Source organism: Siphateles boraxobius, unplaced genomic scaffold, assembly GCF_051911475.1.
Source record: "Siphateles boraxobius isolate OS27281-9 unplaced genomic scaffold, OSU_SipBor_1 1, whole genome shotgun sequence".
Classification (NCBI taxonomy): domain Eukaryota; kingdom Metazoa; phylum Chordata; class Actinopteri; order Cypriniformes; family Leuciscidae; genus Siphateles; species Siphateles boraxobius.
Window position 1 is genome coordinate 1,723,367 of NW_027508699.1, and position 20,994 is coordinate 1,744,360.

At 43.1% G+C, this 20,994-nt stretch overlaps 12 non-coding genes across 12 annotated transcripts; 4 read left to right on the forward strand and 8 right to left on the reverse strand.

Annotated features, from left to right (window-relative positions):
• Positions 1–1,045: 1,045 nt before the first annotated feature.
• On the reverse strand, positions 1,046–1,127 carry trnas-gcu (transfer RNA serine (anticodon GCU)). Its single transcript has one exon. It is a non-coding gene; the product is annotated as a tRNA-Ser (tRNA).
• Positions 1,128–2,104: 977 nt separating this feature from the next.
• On the reverse strand, positions 2,105–2,186 carry trnas-gcu (transfer RNA serine (anticodon GCU)). The gene has a single exon. It is a non-coding gene; the product is annotated as a tRNA-Ser (tRNA).
• A 1,713-nt stretch (positions 2,187–3,899) lies between these two features.
• On the reverse strand, positions 3,900–3,981 carry trnas-gcu (transfer RNA serine (anticodon GCU)). The gene has a single exon. It is a non-coding gene; the product is annotated as a tRNA-Ser (tRNA).
• A 966-nt stretch (positions 3,982–4,947) lies between these two features.
• LOC143742129 (U4 spliceosomal RNA) lies at positions 4,948–5,087 on the forward strand. Its single transcript, XR_013205359.1, has one exon. It is a non-coding gene; the product is annotated as a U4 spliceosomal RNA (small nuclear RNA).
• A 1,494-nt stretch (positions 5,088–6,581) lies between these two features.
• trnas-gcu (transfer RNA serine (anticodon GCU)) lies at positions 6,582–6,663 on the reverse strand. The gene has a single exon. It is a non-coding gene; the product is annotated as a tRNA-Ser (tRNA).
• Positions 6,664–7,647: 984 nt separating this feature from the next.
• On the reverse strand, positions 7,648–7,729 carry trnas-gcu (transfer RNA serine (anticodon GCU)). Its single transcript has one exon. It is a non-coding gene; the product is annotated as a tRNA-Ser (tRNA).
• Positions 7,730–8,712: 983 nt separating this feature from the next.
• Positions 8,713–8,794, reverse strand: trnas-gcu (transfer RNA serine (anticodon GCU)). The gene has a single exon. It is a non-coding gene; the product is annotated as a tRNA-Ser (tRNA).
• Positions 8,795–9,606: 812 nt separating this feature from the next.
• Positions 9,607–9,747, forward strand: LOC143741604 (U4 spliceosomal RNA). The gene has a single exon (XR_013205164.1). It is a non-coding gene; the product is annotated as a U4 spliceosomal RNA (small nuclear RNA).
• A 444-nt stretch (positions 9,748–10,191) lies between these two features.
• Positions 10,192–10,273, reverse strand: trnas-gcu (transfer RNA serine (anticodon GCU)). Its single transcript has one exon. It is a non-coding gene; the product is annotated as a tRNA-Ser (tRNA).
• A 737-nt stretch (positions 10,274–11,010) lies between these two features.
• On the forward strand, positions 11,011–11,151 carry LOC143741994 (U4 spliceosomal RNA). The gene has a single exon (XR_013205310.1). It is a non-coding gene; the product is annotated as a U4 spliceosomal RNA (small nuclear RNA).
• Positions 11,152–11,597: 446 nt separating this feature from the next.
• On the reverse strand, positions 11,598–11,679 carry trnas-gcu (transfer RNA serine (anticodon GCU)). The gene has a single exon. It is a non-coding gene; the product is annotated as a tRNA-Ser (tRNA).
• Positions 11,680–12,634: 955 nt separating this feature from the next.
• On the forward strand, positions 12,635–12,775 carry LOC143741862 (U4 spliceosomal RNA). Its single transcript, XR_013205255.1, has one exon. It is a non-coding gene; the product is annotated as a U4 spliceosomal RNA (small nuclear RNA).
• The last annotated feature ends 8,219 nt before the right edge of the window (positions 12,776–20,994 follow it).

Sequence of the window (20,994 nt, forward strand, 5' to 3'; positions counted from 1 at the left end):
GAGGATGGGATTCGAACCCACGAGTGCAGAACACAATGGATTAGCAGTGCATCGCCTTAACGACTCGGCCACCTCGTCACTCACCTGCTCATCTGCCCGAAGCTGGGCCGTGGTGTGTTTCTGCAGCTATTTTAAGGATGATGTCGTTAAAGTCGGCAGCAATGTCATTTGAACTGCTTTTCCATGCGAACTTGGCTCTCTCGAAACACTAAAGACATCAAACGTCGTGGATGGGATTCGAACCCACGCGTGCAGAGCACAATGGATTAGCAGTACATCACCTTAATCACTCGCCTGCACAACTGCCCGAAGCTGGTGTGTTTCTGCAGCTATTTTAATGATGATGTCGTTAAAGTCGGCAGCAACGTACTTTGAACGGCTTTTCCATGCGCACTTGGCTCTCTCGAAACACTAAAGACAACAAACGCCTATGATGGGATTCGAACAAACGCATGAAGAGCACAATGAATCAGCAGTCCATCACCTTAACCATTCGGCCACCTCGTCACTCACCTACACGTCTTTAGGAGGAAGGTTGGGAAACTCACAACTGTGTTGATAGAGGGAGATGTGCATATGTTTCTTTTGTGTGCTGCTTCTGCTTTGTTGGTAAGAACCTAGAGAGAACGCCTGGGTCAAGAAAATGGCAGCATAGCTTACATTGGACCTCTCTCAGAATATGTTTGCAGTGTCCTTGCACTCTTCATTATCCTACCCAAACTGGTAGGGGGCTCATCGAATCGATCCCAAACTCAAACATGTTCTTGGAGATTGAGGGTTATAACTCTGGCCCTTTGTAACCAGGATAGCCATAAGTATCTCCCATCAAAAATACCGCACATTTTGTTCTTTGAGCTAAGAGAGAACAATTAATAAACCTCTATGTGCATTTCACTCACCTGTTTCATAGACACACCATGCAGCCGGCCGTTCCAAAAGGCTGATTACATGGCAGTTTAAAACGTGATACCACCCTGTCGTTCCATGTCCAGATAAAACCACAGGAGACGTCGCTACCTTGTCTGAATTTCTTTCGTCTGGCGAACGACGAGGATGGGATTCGAACCCACGCGTGCAGAGCACAATGGATTAGCAGTCCATCGCCTTAACCACTCGGCCACCTCGTCACTCGCCTGCACAACTGCCCGAAGCTGGTGTGTTTCTGCAGCTATTTTAATGATGATGTCGTTAAAGTCGGCAGCAATGTCATTTGAACGGCTTTTCCATGCGCACTTGGCTCTCTCGAAACACTAAAGACAACAAACGACGAGGATGGGATTCGAACCCACGCGTGCAGAGCACAATTGATTAGCAGTCCATCGCTTTAACCAGTCGGCCACCTCGTCACTCGCCAGCACGACTGCCCGAAGCTGGGCTGTGGTGTGTTTCTGCAGCTATTTTAATGGTGATGTCGTTAAAGTCGGCAGCAATGTACTTTGAACGGCTTTTCCATGCGACATGGCTCTCTCGAAACACTAAAGACAACAAACGAAGACGATGGGATTCGAACACACGCATAAAGAGTGGATTAGCAGTCCATCGCCTTAACCATTCGGCCACCTTGTCACTCACCTGCACGTCTTTAGGAGGAAGGTTGGGAAACTCACAACTGTGTTGATAGAGGGAGATGTGCTTATGTTTCTTTTGTGTGCTGCTTCTGCTTTGTTGGTAAGAACCTAGAGAGAACGCCTGGGTCAAGAAAATGGCAGCATAGCTTACATTGGACCTCTCTCAGAATATGTTTGCAGTGTCCTTGCACTCTTCATTATCCTACCCAAACTGGTAGGGGGCTCATCGAATCGATCCAAAACTCAAACATGTTCTTGGAGATTAAGGCTTATAACTTTGCCCCTTTGTTACCAGGATACTCATAAGTATATCCCATAAAAAATACCGCACATTTTGTTCTTTGAGCTAAGAGAGAACAATTAATAAACCTCTATGTGCATTTCACTCACCTGTTTCATAGACACACCATGCAGCCGGCCGTTCCAAAAGGCTGATTACATGGCAGTTTAAAACGTGATACCACCCTGTCGTTCCATGTCCAGATAAAAGCACAGGAGACGTCGCTACCTTGTCTGGCTTTCTTTCGTCTGGCGAACGACGAGGATGGGATTCGAACCCACGCGTGCAGAGCACAATGGATTAGCGGTCCATCGCTTTAACCACTCTGCCACCTCGTCACTCGCCTGCACAACTGCCCGAAGCTGGTTTGTTTCTGCAGCTATTTTAATGATGATGTCGTTAAAGTCGGCAGCAATGTCCTTTGAACGGCTTTTCCATGCGCACTTGGCTCTCTCGAAACACTAAAGACAACAAACGACGAGGATGGGATTCGAACCCACGCTTTTCCATGCGACATGGCTCTCTCGAAACACTAAAGACAACAAACGAAGACGATGGGATTCGAACACACGCATAAAGAGTGGATTAGCAGTCCATCGCCTTAACCATTCGGCCACCTTGTCACTCACCTGCACGTGTTTAGGAGGAAGGTTGGGAAACTCACAACTGTGTTGATAGAGGGAGATGTGCTTATGTTTCTTTTGTGTGCTGCTTCTGCTTTGTTGGTAAGAACCTAGAGAGAACGCCTGGGTCAAGAAAATGGCAGCATAGCTTACATTGGACCTCTCTCAGAATATGTTTGCAGTGTCCTTGCACTCTTCATTATCCTACCCAAACTGGTAGGGGGCTCATCGAATCGATCCAAAACTCAAACATGTTCTTGGAGATTAAGGCTTATAACTCTGCCCCTTTGTTACCAGGATACTCATAAGTATATCCCATAAAAAATACCGCACATTTTGTTCTTTGAGCTAAGAGAGAACAATTAATAAACCTCTATGTGCATTTCACTCACCTGTTTCATAGACACACCATGCAGCCGGCCGTTCCAAAAGGCTGATTACATGGCAGTTTAAAACGTGATACCACCCTGTCGTTCCATGTCCAGATAAAAGCACAGGAGACGTCGCTACCTTGTCTGGCTTTCTTTCGTCTGGCGAACGACGAGGATGGGATTCGAACCCAGGCGTGCAGAGCACAATGGATTAGCAGTCCATCGCTTTAACCACTCTGCCACCTCGTCACTCGCCTGCACAACTGCCCGAAGCTGGTTTGTTTCTGCAGCTATTTTAATGATGATGTCGTTAAAGTCGGCAGCAATGTCCTTTGAACGGCTTTTCCATGCGCACTTGGCTCTCTCGAAACACTAAAGACAACAAACGACGAGGATGGGATTCGAACCCACGCTTTTCCATGCGACATGGCTCTCTCGAAACACTAAAGACAACAAACGAAGACGATGGGATTCGAACACACGCATAAAGAGTGGATTAGCAGTCCATCGCCTTAACCATTCGGCCACCTTGTCACTCACCTGCACGTCTTTAGGAGGAAGGTTGGGAAACTCACAACTGTGTTGATAGAGGGAGATGTGCTTATGTTTCTTTTGTGTGCTGCTTCTGCTTTGTTGGTAAGAACCTAGAGAGAACGCCTGGGTCAAGAAAATGGCAGCATAGCTTACATTGGACCTCTCTCAGAATATGTTTGCAGTGTCCTTGCACTCTTCATTATCCTACCCAAACTGGTAGGGGGCTCATCGAATCGATCCAAAACTCAAACATGTTCTTGGAGATTAAGGCTTATAACTCTGCCCCTTTGTTACCAGGATACTCATAAGTATATCCCATAAAAAATACCGCACATTTTGTTCTTTGAGCTAAGAGAGAACAATTAATAAACCTCTATGTGCATTTCACTCACCTGTTTCATAGACACACCATGCAGCCGGCCGTTCCAAAAGGCTGATTACATGGCAGTTTAAAACGTGATACCACCCTGTCGTTCCATGTCCAGATAAAAGCACAGGAGACGTCGCTACCTTGTCTGGCGAACGACGAGGATGGGATTCGAACCCACGCGTGCAGAGCACAATGGATTAGCAGTCCATCGCCTTAACCACTCGGCCACCTCGTCACTACGCCTGCACATCTGCCCGAAGCTGGGGTGTGGTGTGTTTCTGCAGCTATTTTAAGGATGATGTCGTTAAAGTCGGCAGCAATGTCATTTGAACGGCTTTTCCATGCGCACTTGGCTCTCTCGAAACACTAGAGACATCAAACGACATGGATGGGATTCGAACAAACGCGTGCAGAGCAGAATGGATTAGCAGTCCATCGCGTTAACCACTCGGCCACCTCGTCACTCACCTGCTCATCTGGCCGAAGCTGGGCTGTGGTGTGTTTCTGCAGCTATTTTAATGGTGATGTCGTTAAAGTTGGCAGCAATGTACTTTGAACGGCTTTTCCATGCGACATGGCTCTCTCGAAACACTAAAGACAACAAACGAAGACGATGGGATTCGACACAGGCATAAAGAGTGGATTAGCAGTCCATCGCCTTAACCATTCGGCCACCTTGTCACTCACCTGCACGTCTTTAGGAGGAAGGTTGGGAAACTCACAACTGTGTTGATAGAGGGAGATGTGCTTATGTTTCTTTTGTGTGCTGCTTCTGCTTTGTTGGTAAGAACCTAGAGAGAACGCCTGGGTCAAGAAAATGGCAGCATAGCTTACATTGGACCTCTCTCAGAATATGTTTGCAGTGTCCTTGCAATCTTCATTATCCTACCCAAACTGGTAGGGGGCTCATCGAATCGATCCAAAACTCAAACATGTTCTTGGAGATTGAGGCTTATAACTCTGCCCCTTTGTTACCAGGATACTCATAAGTATATCCCATAAAAAATACCGCACATTTTGTTCTTTGAGCTAAGAGAGAACAATTAATAAACCTCTATGTGCATTTCACTCACCTGTTTCATAGACACACCATGCAGCCGGCCGTTCCAAAAGGCTGATTACATGGCAGTTTAAAACGTGATACCACCCTGTCGTTCCATGTCCAGATAAAAACACAGGAGACGTCGCTACCTTGTCTGGCATTCTTTCGCAGAAGCAATATCATAGCCTATGAGGCTCATCCGAGACGTGATCTTTGCTGGTTGAAAACTTTAAGAATACCCCGCTGGGATGACTTGAAATACAGTCAGCCCTGGCAATTTTTGACAGTCTCTTGAGAGGCTTCATGACTTGTTGTAAAAGGGAATTTTACTTTTGCTTTTTTTACATTCTGTTTTCGCTGTGGTGTTGAAAGCATAAGCTTGAAGGTGGCTGGTTTAGCCAGGATTTGGACCTCCCTTGAACGTGTTTTTGTATTTAAAATGATTATATCCATTAACCAGGGGGCTCTCATAACCGAAATACAGCTATAATTAAAAGCTTGCCATGAGCTGCACCCCTGCGGTTGACCTGTCCTTTAGACTCCCTGTGAAACTAAACACCAAAGATGGGACTCAAACCCATGCGCACAGAGCACAAAGGATTAGCAGTCCATCGCCTTAACCACGCAGCAACTCGCCTGCACGTAGAGTTTTTCTGCATCTATCTTTAGTATGATGACGTTATAGTTGGAAGCAAAAAGCTTTGCCAGGCACACTTGGCTTTCTTGAACACTAAAGACAACAAACGACGAGGCTGGGATTCGAACCCACAAGTGCAGAACACAATGGATTAGCAGTGCATCGCCTTAACGACTCGGCCACCTCGTCACTCACCTGCTCATCTGCCCGAAGCTGGGCCGTGGTGTGTTTCTGCAGCTATTTTAAGGATGATGTCGTTAAAGTCGGCAGCAATGTCATTTGAACTGCTTTTCCATGCGAACTTGGCTCTCTCGAAACACTAAAGACATCAAACGTCGTGGATGGGATTCGAACCCACGCGTGCAGAGCACAATGGATTAGCAGTACATCACCTTAATCACTCGCCTGCACAACTGCCCGAAGCTGGTGTGTTTCTGCAGCTATTTTAATGATGATGTCGTTAAAGTCGGCAGCAACGTACTTTGAACGGCTTTTCCATGCGCACTTGGCTCTCTCGAAACACTAAAGACAACAAACGCCTATGATGGGATTCGAACAAACGCATGAAGAGCACAATGAATCAGCAGTCCATCACCTTAACCATTCGGCCACCTCGTCACTCACCTACACGTCTTTAGGAGGAAGGTTGGGAAACTCACAACTGTGTTGATAGAGGGAGATGTGCATATGTTTCTTTTGTGTGCTGCTTCTGCTTTGTTGGTAAGAACCTAGAGAGAACGCCTGGGTCAAGAAAATGGCAGCATAGCTTACATTGGACCTCTCTCAGAATATGTTTGCAGTGTCCTTGCACTCTTCATTATCCTACCCAAACTGGTAGGGGGCTCATCGAATCGATCCCAAACTCAAACATGTTCTTGGAGATTGAGGGTTATAACTCTGGCCCTTTGTAACCAGGATAGCCATAAGTATCTCCCATCAAAAATACTGCACATTTTGTTCTTTGAGCTAAGAGAGAACAATTAATAAACCTCTATGTGCATTTCACTCACCTGTTTCATAGACACACCATGCAGCCGGCCGTTCCAAAAGGCTGATTACATGGCAGTTTAAAACGTGATACCACCCTGTCGTTCCATGTCCAGATAAAACCACAGGAGACGTCGCTACCTTGTCTGGATTTCTTTCGTCTGGCGAACGACGAGGATGGGATTCGAACCCACGCGTGCAGAGCACAATGGATTAGCAGTCCATCGCCTTAACCACTCGGCCACCTCGTCACTACGCCTGCACATCTGCCCGAAGCTGGGGTGTGGTGTGTTTCTGCAGCTATTTTAAGGATGATGTCGTTAAAGTCGGCAGCAATGTCATTTGAACGGCTTTTCCATGCGCACTTGGCTCTCTCGAAACACTAGAGACATCAAACGACGAGGATGGGATTCGAACCCACACATAAAGAGCACAATGAATTAGCAGTCCATCGCTTTAACCAGTCGGCCACCTCGTCACTCGCCAGCATGACTGTCCGAAGCTGGGCTGTGGTGTGTTTCTGCAGCTATTTTAATGGTGATGTCGTTAAAGTTGGCAGCAATGTACTTTGAACGGCTTTTCCATGCGACATGGCTCTCTCGAAACACTAAAGACAACAAACGAAGACGATGGGATTCGACACAGGCATAAAGAGTGGATTAGCAGTCCATCGCCTTAACCATTCGGCCACCTTGTCACTCACCTGCACGTCTTTAGGAGGAAGGTTGGGAAACTCACAACTGTGTTGATAGAGGGAGATGTGCTTATGTTTCTTTTGTGTGCTGCTTCTGCTTTGTTGGTAAGAACCTAGAGAGAACGCCTGGGTCAAGAAAATGGCAGCATAGCTTACATTGGACCTCTCTCAGAATATGTTTGCAGTGTCCTTGCAATCTTCATTATCCTACCCAAACTGGTAGGGGGCTCATCGAATCGATCCAAAACTCAAACATGTTCTTGGAGATTGAGGCTTATAACTCTGCCCCTTTGTTACCAGGATACTCATAAGTATATCCCATAAAAAATACCGCACATTTTGTTCTTTGAGCTAAGAGAGAACAATTAATAAACCTCTATGTGCATTTCACTCACCTGTTTCATAGACACACCATGCAGCCGGCCGTTCCAAAAGGCTGATTACATGGCAGTTTAAAACGTGATACCACCCTGTCGTTCCATGTCCAGATAAAAACACAGGAGACGTCGCTACCTTGTCTGGATTTCTTTCGTCTGGCGAACGACGAGGATGGGATTCGAACCCACGCGTGCAGAGCACAATGGATTAGCAGTCCATCGCCTTAACCACTCGGCCACCTCGTCACTCGCCTGCACAACTGCCCGAAGCTGGTGTGTTTCTGCAGCTATTTTAATGATGATGTCGTTAAAGTCGGCAGCAATGTCATTTGAACGGCTTTTCCATGCGCACTTGGCTCTCTCGAAACACTAAAGACAACAAACGACGAGGACGGGATTCGAACCCACGCGTGCAGAGCACAATGGATTAGCAGTCCATCGCTTTAACCAGTCGGCCACCTCGTCACTCGCCAGCACGACAGCCCGAAGCTGGGCTGTGGTGTGTTTCTGCAGCTATTTTAATGATGATGTCGTTAAAGTCGGCAGCAACGTACTTTGAACGGCTTTTCCATGCGCACTTGGCTCTCTCGAAACACTAAAGACAACAAACGCCTATGATGGGATTCGAACAAACGCATGAAGAGCACAATGAATCAGCAGTCCATCACCTTAACCATTCGGCCACCTCGTCACTCACCTACACGTCTTTAGGAGGAAGGTTGGGAAACTCACAACTGTGTTGATAGAGGGAGATGTGCATATGTTTCTTTTGTGTGCTGCTTCTGCTTTGTTGGTAAGAACCTAGAGAGAACGCCTGGGTCAAGAAAATGGCAGCATAGCTTACATTGGACCTCTCTCAGAATATGTTTGCAGTGTCCTTGCACTCTTCATTATCCTACCCAAACTGGTAGGGGGCTCATCGAATCGATCCAAAACTCAAACATGTTCTTGGAGATTAAGGCTTATAACTCTGCCCCTTTGTTACCAGGATACTCATAAGTATATCCCATAAAAAATACCGCACATTTTGTTCTTTGAGCTAAGAGAGAACAATTAATAAACCTCTATGTGCATTTCACTCACCTGTTTCATAGACACACCATGCAGCCGGCCGTTCCAAAAGGCTGATTACATGGCAGTTTAAAACGTGATACCACCCTGTCGTTCCATGTCCAGATAAAAGCACAGGAGACGTCGCTACCTTGTCTGGCTTTCTTTCGTCTGGCGAACGACGAGGATGGGATTCGAACCCACGCGTGCAGAGCACAATGGATTAGCAGTCCATCGCTTTAACCACTCTGCCACCTCGTCACTCGCCTGCACAACTGCCCGAAGCTGGGCCGTGGTGTGTTTCTGCAGCTATTTTAATGATGATGTCGTTAAAGTCGGCAGCAATGTCCTTTGAACGGCTTTTCCATGCGCACTTGGCTCTCTCGAAACACTAAAGACAACAAACGACGAGGATGGGATTCGAACCCACGCTTTTCCATGCGACATGGCTCTCTCGAAACACTAAAGACAACAAACGAAGACGATGGGATTCGAACACACGCATAAAGAGTGGATTAGCAGTCCATCGCCTTAACCATTCGGCCACCTTGTCACTCACCTGCACGTCTTTAGGAGGAAGGTTGGGAAACTCACAACTGTGTTGATAGAGGGAGATGTGCTTATGTTTCTTTTGTGTGCTGCTTCTGCTTTGTTGGTAAGAACCTAGAGAGAACGCCTGGGTCAAGAAAATGGCAGCATAGCTTACATTGGACCTCTCTCAGAATATGTTTGCAGTGTCCTTGCACTCTTCATTATCCTACCCAAACTGGTAGGGGGCTCATCGAATCGACCCAAAACTCAAACATGTTCTTGGAGATTGAGGCTTATAAGTCTGCCCCTTTGTTACCAGGATACTCATAAGTATATCCCATAAAAAATACCGCACATTTTGTTCTTTGAGCTAAGAGAGAACAATTAATAAACCTCTATGTGCATTTCACTCACCTGTTTCATAGACACATCATGCAGCCGGCCGTTCCAAAAGGCTGATTACATGGCAGTTTAAAACGTGATACCACCCTGTCGTTCTAATTCCAGATAAAAGCACAGGAGACGTCGCTACCTTGTCTGGCATTCTTTCGCAGAGGCAATATCATAGTCTGTGAGGCTCATCCGAGACGTGATCTTTGCTGGTTGAAAACTTTTCCCAATACCCCGCTGGGATGACTTGAAATACAGTCAGCCTTGGCAATTTTTGACAGTCTCTTGAGAGGTTCATGACTTGTTGTAAAAGGGAATTTTACTTTTGCTTTTTTTACATTCTGTTTTCGCTGTGGTGTCGAAAGCATAAGCTTGAAGGTGGCTGTTTTAGCCAGGATTTGGACCTCCCTTGAACGTGTGTTTGTATTTAAAATGATTATATCCATTAACCAGGGGGCTATTATAACTGAAATACAGCTATAATTAAAAGCTTGCCATGAGCTGCACCCCTGCGGTTGACCTGTCCTCTAGGCTCCCTGTGAAACTAAACACCAAAGATGGGACTCAAACCCATGCGCACAGAGCACAAAGGATTAGCAGTCCATCGCCTTAACCACGCAGCAACTCACCTGCACGTAGAGTTTTTCTGCATCTATCTTTAGTATGATGACGTTGTAGTTGGAAGCAAAAAGCTTTGCCAGGCACACTTGGCTTTCTTGAACACTAAAGAAATCAAACGACGAGGATGGGATTCGAACCCACGCGTGCAGAGCACAATGGATTAGCAGTCCATCGCCTTAACCACTCGGCCACTTCGTCACTCGCCTGCACAACTGCCCGAAGCTGGTGTGTTTCTGCAGCTATTTTAATGATGATGTCGTTAAAGTCGGCAGCAATGTACTTTGAACGGCTTTTCCATGCGCACTTGGCTCTCTCAAACACTAAAGACAACAAACGACGAGGATGGGATTCGAACCCACGCGTGCAGAGCACAATGGATTAGCAGTCCATCGCCTTGACCACTCGGCCACCTGTCACTCACCTGCACGTCTTTAGGAGGAAGCTTGGGAAACTCACAACTATGTTGATAGAGAGAGATGTGCATCTGTTTCTTTTGTGTGCTGCTTCTGCTTTGTTGGTAAGAACCTAGTGAGAACGCCTGGGTCAAGAAAATGGCAGCATAGCTTACATTGGACCTCTCTCAGAATATGTTTGCAGTGTCCTTGCACTCTTCATTATCCTACCCAAACTGGTAGGGGGCTCATCGAATCGATCCCAAACTCAAACATGTTCTTGGATATTGAGGGTTATAACTCTGGCCCTTTGTAACCCGGATAGCCATAAGTATCTCCCATCAAAAGTACCGCACATTTTGTTCTTTGAGCTAAGAGAGAACAATTAATAGACCTCTATGTGCATTTCACTCACCTGTTTCATAGACACACCATGCAGCCGGCCGTTCCAAAAGGCTGATTACATGGCAGTTTAAAACGTGATACCACCCTGTCGTTCCATGTCCAGATAAAAGCACAGGAGATGTCGCTACCTTGTCTGGCATTCTTTCGCAGAGGCAATATCATAGTCTACGAGGCTCATCCGAGACGTGATCTTTGCTGGTTGAAAACTTTTCCCAATACCCCGCTGGGATGATTTGAAATACAGTCAGCCTTGGCAATTTTTGACAGTCTCTTGAGAGGCTTCATGACTTGTTGTAAAAGGAATTTTTTTCTTTTGCTTTTTTTACATTCTGTTATCGCTGTGGTGTCGAAAGCATAAGCTTGAAGGTGGCTTGTTTAGCCAGGATTTGGACCTCCCTTGAACGTGTTTTTGTATTAAAAATGATTATATCCATTAACCAGGGGGCTATTATAACTGAAATACAGCTATAATTAAAAGCTTGCCATGAGCTGCACCCCTGCGGTTGACCTGTCCTCTAGGCTCCCTGTGAAACTAAACACCAAAGATGGGACTCAAACCCGTGCGCACAGAGCACAAAGGATTAGCAGTCCATCGCCTTAACCACGCAGCAACTCACCTGCACGTAGAGTTTTTCTGCATCTATCTTTAGTATGATGACGTTGTAGTTGGAAGCAAAAAGCTTTTCCATGCGCACTTGGCTCTCTCAAACACTAAAGACAACAAACGACGAGGATGGGATTTGAACCCACACGTGCAGAGCACAATGGATTAGCAGTCCATCGCCTTAATCACTCGGCCACCTCGTCACTCACCTGCTCAGCTGCCCGAAGCTGGGCTGTGGTGTGTTTCTGCAGCTATTTTAAGGATGATGTCGTTAAAGTCGGCAGCAATGTCATTTGAACAGCTTTTCCATGCGCACTTGGCTCTCTCGAAACACTTAAGACATCAAACAACTTGGATGGGATTCGAACCCACGCGTGCAGAGCACAATGGATTAGCAGTCCATCGCCTTAACCACTCGGCCACCTCGTCACTCGCCTGCACAACTGCCCGAAGCTAGTGTGTTTCTGCAGCTATTTTAATGATGATGTCGTTAAAGTCGGCAGCAATGTACTTTGAACGGCTTTTCCATGCGCACTTTGCTCTCTCGAAACACTAAAGACAACAAACGCCTATGATGGGATTCGAACACACGCATGATGAGCACAATGTATTAGCAGTCCATCGCCTTAACCATTCGGCCACCTCGTCACTCAACCCCACATCTTTAGGAGGAACTCACAACTATGTTGATAGAGGGAGATGTGCATATGTTTCTTTTGTGTGCTGCTTCTGCTTTGTTGGTAAGAACCTAGAGAGAACGCCTGGGTCAAGAAAATGGCAGCATAGCTTACATTGGACCTCTCTCAGAATATGATTGCAGTGTCCTTGCACTCTTCATTATCCTACCCAAACTGGTAGGGGGCTCATCGAATCGATCCCAAACTCAAACATGTTCTTGGAGATTGAGGGTTATAACTCTGGCCCTTTGTAACCAGGATAGCCATAAGTATCTCCCATCAAAAGTACCGCACATTTTGTTCTTTGAGCTAAGAGAGAACAATTAATAAACCTCTATGTGCATTTCACTCACCTGTTTCATAGACACACCATGCAGCCGGCCGTTCCAAAAGGCTGATTACATGGCAGTTTAAAACGTGATACCACCCTGTCATTCCATGTCCAGATAAAAGCACAGGAGATGTCGCTACCTTGTCTGGCATTCTTTCGCAGAGGCAATATCATAGTCTATGAGGCTCATCCGAGACGTGATCTTTGCTGGTTGAAAACTTTTCCCAATACCCAGCTGGGATGACTTGAAATACAGTCAGCCTTGGCAATTTTTGACAGTCTCTTGAGAGGCTTCATGACTTGTTGTAAAAGGGAATTTTACTTTTGCTTTTTTTACATTCTGTTATCGCTGTGGTGTCAAAAGCATAAGCTTGAAGGTGGCTTGTTTAGCCAGGATTTGGACCTCCCTTGAATGTGTTTTTGTATTTAAAATGATTATATCCATTAACCAGGGGGCTATTATAACTGAAATACAGCTATAATTAAAAGCTTGCCATGAGCTGCACCCCTGCGGTTGACCTGTCCTCTAGGCTCTGTTGTGGCAAAAATTCTGTTAAACATCATCACTGCGTAAGAGACACTCAGAGTCAAATTAATAAAAAGAAAAGTATTTATTCTTGCAAGAATAGGTTCAGTCTAGTACACAGAAGTTACGCTGTGCAAGAGAGTGACACCCAACAGGAAGATATGAGACAGCCTTTATACTGTTTTCAAGGTTCCTCCTCACCCGCTGTACCTTTCACCCACTCAGATAAGGTCCTTACTGCTGTTCAGTTTCTACTTAAAGACACAAACTGGTACTGAAATAAACTGGCCAAAACTGACCGTCCCTAAGGTCAGAGGTCTTGTCCCATATGTTCCTGAAAAGTCACGCACAAGCACGTACACACATATACTTTTATACATTGAATAGGTTCTTTCTCTTATGATACCTGTTTGGGATCAATGACTATTAAAATTTCCACAACAATTCCCCCCTTTTTATCATTCAGATTACCCAATCATAATAATAAAAATAATAGAACAAATTTTAAGTCATTTCATCACACTTATACTCTTCATCTCTGGTTTTCACATAACTGACCACTCTCTTAAACATTTGTGAAATAAAATTTGGAAAAGTAAAAAGCTTAGGCTGTTTTTGTGGGGATAGTCCCTTAAGTATTAGCAAGCAAGTAAAGACTTTATCTGCAGCCGGGCTGAATGTATAAGCACTGTTATTGCACTCCCGACCTAGGTCGGACCCTCAGTCCCCTCAGTATAAACAAGAAATAGTGTATAGTTTAAGTAGGAAACACATCAATTTAACATCTTGAAACCCACATGGCATTTCAACAGGCTAAGAAATACGAAGAAATAAAGTAGAATAAAATCCCTCATTTCGACCCCTCTCCTTGTACGTCATCACATAGCGGATAACCACAGCTTTTAACCTTCTGTTCATATCAAAAACATTCATAGAAAGAAAAAAAAAGAAAAGGAAACCATACAATTTAACACATGTCACAGTAGCTCCCACTACTTGCATCATCATATTTTGTTCATCCAATTGAACAGACTCCCAGCTTTAACCAGTCTCTGTACTGAGCTGGAAACACATTATAATGCATGGTAAACATAACAATATTGATAATCCTATCGCTGAAATTGGTAGTACAGTACCCCCAACCCCCCAAAGATTAACCAATCTTATCCATTTACCATCAGTCCACGCCCATTTCCATATATCACCTCCATTTTCCTAACCATATTTTCTTAACTTTTACCTCGATTCAGCCAATGGTTTTACTTAGTAAGCTCTATTTAACACCATATTTAATAAAATCTATCCAGAAAAGGTTTTATATTTTTTTATCCATTCTTTTAACCAATGTAGTTGTTCAAAATTAACTCTAATATTTCAAATACGGACCATCTTTTAGCTTATTACCATACATATTCTCCCATGATCGGCCTTTCTTACCCTTAATGGAAAGCCTAATCAAGTTTCTTCAATAATAATCCCTATAATTTACCTGAAATATTTTCTAATGAATCCTTAACCAATCAAATCATTTGATCTAAGCCCTATTTTGATTCAATCAAATAAAATCATCAAAATCATCACAAAAACACATTCTTTTGCTAAACTCAAACCATTAGTTGGTGCATCTTCCTCCAGGTGTGTTGGTCATCTCGTTTACCCCATGGACATTCCGTCTTCACCAGGGTGACTCTTTGCGAGTCGTTGCCGTAGTCTTCCCTCGCCGGTGAGGGAGGCTGTTACTAGCACAAGCCTTTGACCCCTCACGTTGTCCTCATATTTGATTGTTGAGGCCTGTCGGTGTAGTCTAAGGTGAGAGGCTTCGACCCTGGTGTCCCACTCTCCAACCATTTTCTGATCATTACCAGATTTGCCCCTTAGATCACGATGCACCCCTACTGGAGTGAACCATCTCCTGCTTTGACCTGTGAATGGAGACCTTAAGTATTTTGTTAGTGACCGCTTGTCTTGCCGCTTGTGCCTATTGGTGTGACCTGTGGAATTTTCACCATTTGTTCACCTTGCTGATGATATGCATTAAGAATTTCAAGTTTATTCTCAACACTTGTCCAATTCAACTCTGTTTCTTCTCATTTTACAAATCATCTTATCACTAAATAATTTCTTCCTCACTTAATAGCACTCGGGGTCCTTTTACCCTGAAAAACACTCAACCCACTTTGCTCATGTCCACAACACAATATTTATACATTTGGAACAGAATTAGTTCTGTTTTCTGCAATCCTTCCTGACATTCTGCAAAAGGAAAATCTTAAGTTATGCGCTGCGCAGGTGTGGCCTTGTTTCTTTCTGCCACAATAACAATCCAGGCCAGGATAGTAAGTCAAATTCATCCATAACCATTATTTTATTGGGCACATTCTGCCCTGCATCAAAAGTCTGCATGCTCTGTAAAGAAAAACAAATGTCGAGGTTATTTTCAGATAGTAAAGTACACGTAGTTTCTTTTGTCTGCTGTGCTGCCACGGCCTTCGCTGCTGCATCTGCCCTGGCGTCTCCTGTTGAAACAGTCCTGCAATTTTGTTATCAGCGTGTGCGGCACACTTACAGACAGCAATTTTGTTAGGGAGAAGAATGGCTTCTTGCCAGGCTTTTACCCTATTAAGCCCCTTGTCCTCCCAACATATACCGTCCCTTAATAAACCAAATTTTGTCAATTGTTATCCAAATTGTTACCATCCCCCCTTTTGATGCATGAATCATCTCGTGCATCAATCTAACATAATGGTGTTTGGATAAAGTTTGCCATCAACACTAACCCAAACGTTGTCCCAAAGCCAAAATTCCTCCAGACATCTTTCTCTGCCTCTGAAACAAAAATATTACTTAAAGCCACAAACACATCTTCTTATCAGAGTATTTGGAGGGCAACGGCCCTCAGTCTTACAGTGTATCCTGCTTTTCAGGCCTGTTGTTTGGTCTCTTATGCCAGTCATCTACAAACATTTTCAAAGTCATCAATTGTTTCTGTCAGGTCAGGTCGTGCTGTACAGACTTGGTCAATGTCAGTCAAACAACATTTTCCCCCTTTGTTCACAATATTCATAAATGTGAAGGACTCTCTGGATAATTTGATATTGACTTAGCCAATATGTCACTTTGTTATTGCCTTCAAATCTATAACATTTTAGTTTATCTCAACCCATGATGGACATCTCTCTACATAAATGCTTTTAATCCATAGATTGATTCCTAATTACCAGTAGCAGACAGAGCTGGATAACTAATCCATTTAAAGCTCGTCCCATTTTCTGCATCATCTTGTCATCAGATTGACTCAAAACTATTAGCTTCCTTAAAACTTGTCATTTGCCTTAACCCATCTGTAATGATAAAACCCTCATTCCAGAGGTTAATGACACAATATACACACTATTCAGACGCAGTATTCGTACCCCAAACTAACACATACAAGACATAGAGTGCAGTCACCATCACACACACTCATATTAGACACATATTTTAACTGTTCATCTTCAATGTTCGCTTTTCATTATATCATCTCTAAAAAGATTTAAATTTTAAGTAAGATTTTAAACTTCACATTTTACTGTAGCTTTTACCTAATTTTACATGGTCTCTTAACCAGTTTCAAAGCATGTCTGTTCATTATTCATTTCATCTTAGCAAAGTCAGCTGGGTTGTTTTGGTTCATTGTTCTTTAGCTTGCTCTAGCAGGCCGATAACAGAAAGACAGACACAGTTACCATCCCTTCCTCCACTCAAGCAGTCTCTCTCACTATAAACAAATAATCTTTTTCAACAGCCTCCTAAGACTGTAATTTAGACAAATTGTAATATTAAATTTATTACATTAACCTTTTACCATTCACCTTTGTTATCCAGACTCTTCTCAAATCTACAAAAGCCTGTCTTCATCTTTAGCCACCACCATGCCTAACGACCTTCAAGAGTTAAAACTATGTTATAGACATATTAGTTCAAAATCAACACTATGATTTTCCTTGCCCATATGGCAACCAACATCATGTCCCTCATATAATTAAGTTTTGTTACTGTCTCCCCAGCAAATAATGGCAATCACCTCATGGAATCAGCTGGCTTTTGAAAGTCCACTCCCGCTAATCATTTATCTTTAATTTTCTTCTCTTCAGGGTGTCGTCCCCTGGCATAGTTGCAGACACTTGTCACAATGAAAAACAAGCCATACAATCAATGCGGTTTCTGGTGAGTGGTATAGAGGAACTCACATTTCTGGGTCAGACTGCCGTAAAGTTAATTTTAACCTCACAGCGCATCTCACCTCTCAATGCTCTGCTGACCCCGGTGGCCTCCAGTAATCAGCGCTCAACTCTCATACCTTTCTCACAAATAACACCTGTTTCGTGACCCCCTGCGTTGGGCTGTCCCCTGGCCAGGAAGATCATCCCGTCATTGAGTAGCCACTCGTACACACGTACACACTGGTGACCGCTCTTTCCCAATACAATCAGTTTTCTTCAACAGAACTCAGCTGTTTTCTGGAGCTTAGGAAAGGCACGTTCAAGAGTCACCAGAGCCATTCCGATTGCCTAATAGTGTTCACAGGGAGACAGGTTAATAACAACAGTATTTAATCACTTAAATCCATTAACTATCTTAAAAGCAGCAACCTAGCTACTTAGACTATACTCAGTGAATTTAGATCACAACCGTACATTCAGTGTACTTCATCTGTAGCCGGAGCCATCGGTCCTGAATGGTGGAGACTAAATGAGACAAAGTTGTTACTGGTCCTAAAATACGCTAATCAAAATGTCACCTCTATCGTTTAAGGTCTGTATTATTATTTTAAAGACTTCTTTAAAGTCATTCAGTTTTACTTAAATCCATTTACAAATACAAATTGCCCTCTGAACGGCAATGATTTCTTTTAACCTCTCCATGTCTATGATTTTCAACTTAAACACTGTGCTTTACTTATGACACAGGCTCAGATAACAGCTTTTAGCTGACATTGAATCAGAGAGAGACTCTGAGGCATTCAGGACTGGTACACTGCATTTTCATAAAACTTTTAACATCAGACTTTATCTACCATATTTTAACTCTAGCCCAGCTTAAGGCATCTTCGCCAGAAATTACATGTGTTTTCAAATAAACATAGTTTTACAGTTGTCTTTTGCCCACGTCAGGGAATCTAGACATTACAAATTTCCATTCAGATTGAGTCTCTGTCGCACTGGCTGTTTCAGCCACAGCACACATCAGATTTAGATAAGCGAACTGTTTCAGCCAAATCACAAGCTTATCTTTTAAAAGCAAAACATCAGCTTCTAGCTCTTTCATGGTCAACTTTTCAAGCTGTTTGTTTCATCAGATGCCTTTCAACACATTTTACATTTAGCAACTGTTAATTCGGTAGCCTACTACTTCTGCTTATTTGTTCTTACATAAAAATAATTATTCTAGTTCTCAATAACGTTTCACATTTCTCAATCTCCAATTAGGATTTACTTTTTGACGAGGCAAGCACTCTCTGCTTGTGATACTTTTGCAGTTATTGTAAATCATCTGTGAGATTAGTCTCTCTATATACTCTAAAATCCTTTTTAAAATGTTTAATTACAACACAATCATCCTGTTAGTTACTTTGATATATTTTGCTACTCACATTTGTTGGAGTCATTAATTTTACATCAACCTGTATTCATCAATTCACTTTTAAAAATTACTATTATAGATCTTTTCTTCAAAAGGATTCACTTTAAGAGTTCAATCCTTTGACCTCGTTTTTATCTCTTGTTCCTTCTCAGACGAAAATGTTAATATCATCATATTAAACACTGATCTACTTTCAAGCCCACATTAACACCAGAAATTTATATCACTTAATTACACTTTGTTTATTACACCTTCTCGGTGGGCATTTACAGTTACATGTTAGATGGTCCTGCTGACCACAATTAAAACACTCTCTGTCATCTAGTGGGTTCATGTGTCAGCCTCAACTACAGCATCAGACACCTGTCCTTTACTATAGTTTGATCACTGTGAGCTTGCAAACGGCTCCAACTTACTGCACACCCTTGAAGCAGTGTGTGTCCCATTCAGGAATGTAAACAGAGCCACTGATAAGCAGTTCTCTGTATTCTTTTACAGTCCACCAGTGGCGGATTCAATCCCAATAGCTGAATCATAATCTTCATCATTATCATTGGCCGCACATTAATTTTAATAAGCTGCATCGAAATGCTCAAAATATTCTAAGTTGTTTTCACAAAGTTTTCATTTAACTTTAGTCATACTTGTCCAGGGAAATTATCCCCGACCCATAATTTCATTTATAAAACAGACAATATCTTTTGCTTCAATTACTTAATATCAACAAATATCCAACATTATACATTATTGATTTCCAGAATTTTTTATTTTCATCACATATAGTTTTCTACTATATTCCTTCTCAATCTTTCCCTACATGTCAGTTCCTTCTGCATCCTCTGTTCTACATGCTAATTCTTTCTTTTCTCTACATGCCAGTTCCTTCATTATCTAACCAGTACATGATTTTTTGCTAACAATCCCCACACACATCTCTCACACACCAACCTTTTTGTTTTTCCCTTCCTTCTTCCATCAAGTCTCTCACCCGTCATAGTGACACTTGAATTTCCAATCTTTCCCTTGTTTTGATAACAATCCCCTATTTCACACAGACAGCCTTATTGCTGCTTGCAACTTCAATCCTTATCATGTAAATTTAAGTTCTCTAGACATCTAATGTCATGCATCCATTTACTGGATGAAGAAGTAAAACCCTATTTCTCTCGACAGTTCTTTTTAGCTGCCCCTTTAAGACAACAATCCATTGTTTGTCCACATTGCTTACACATGTTGAACACAGCCATAACTACCTTTTTTGTTTCTCACTGCCCTGTTCAACTGATTCTCGCACTACTTTCAGTCTAGTTGTGCTCAGTGTTCCCTCCCTTGGGAAATAATGGTATTTTCTCAGTTTTTTCAATATCTAAAACATAAATTTTCCCCCATAATTTTCTCATTTGATAGAAAACCGGTGTATCAAATTTTGCATGCTTACCTTGAGACTTCCCCATATTGGCTGCTTCTCTGTTCTCTGTGGATTTCTCTTCAACGCGCGTTTTCCTGATCTGTTAGACGTCCCCAACAGACCCGATTTTTTCTTTTAACCCAAATCGGTCGGGTTGCACTATTAGTGCCCTCCTAATTAAGGTTTACCAAAAACTGTTCTGGTTCCCCCTAATTAGCCTCAGTACCTAAAAACAATTTGCTCTGTCGTGGAACATCTCATTTTCAGGTTACCTATCTGTTTGAAATCTCTTGATCTGTTACAGACCTCAATTAATCTCAGATAATTTCCTCTCGTATCTGTTTGAAACCTCTTGATCTATATATAGATCTCAATTAATCTCAGATTACATACCACAGAAACAGCCCTCAGCCAATATGGTTCGCTCACATTTCATACCCGAAACAAAATACTTTTCCCCAAAAGAAAATATTTTAGACGTCTCTTACCAGAGATATGTTGGTTGCCACGGGTTCGCTTTCTTTTGATTCCAGTGGAGCCCCTCCCGGACCCGATAGCGGTCGGCCCCTCTCTCTCAAGCTTACGAGGTAGAGCTGGAACTGCTCAGTCCAGGTGGCCAAACACCGTCCGCTCTCAGGTCCAGAAGGCACTTCCAAGGAATCCCACTCTGACACCAAAATTGTTGTGGCAAAAATTCTGTTAAACATCATCACTGCGTAAGAGACACTCAGAGTCAAATTAATAAAAAGAAAAGTATTTATTCTTGCAAGAATAGGTTCAGTCTAGTACACAGAAGTTACGCTGTGCAAGAGAGTGACACCCAACAGGAAGATATGAGACAGCCTTTATACTGTTTTCAAGGTTCCTCCTCACCCGCTGTACCTTTCACCCACTCAGATAAGGTCCTTACTGCTGTTCAGTTTCTACTTAAAGACACAAACTGGTACTGAAATA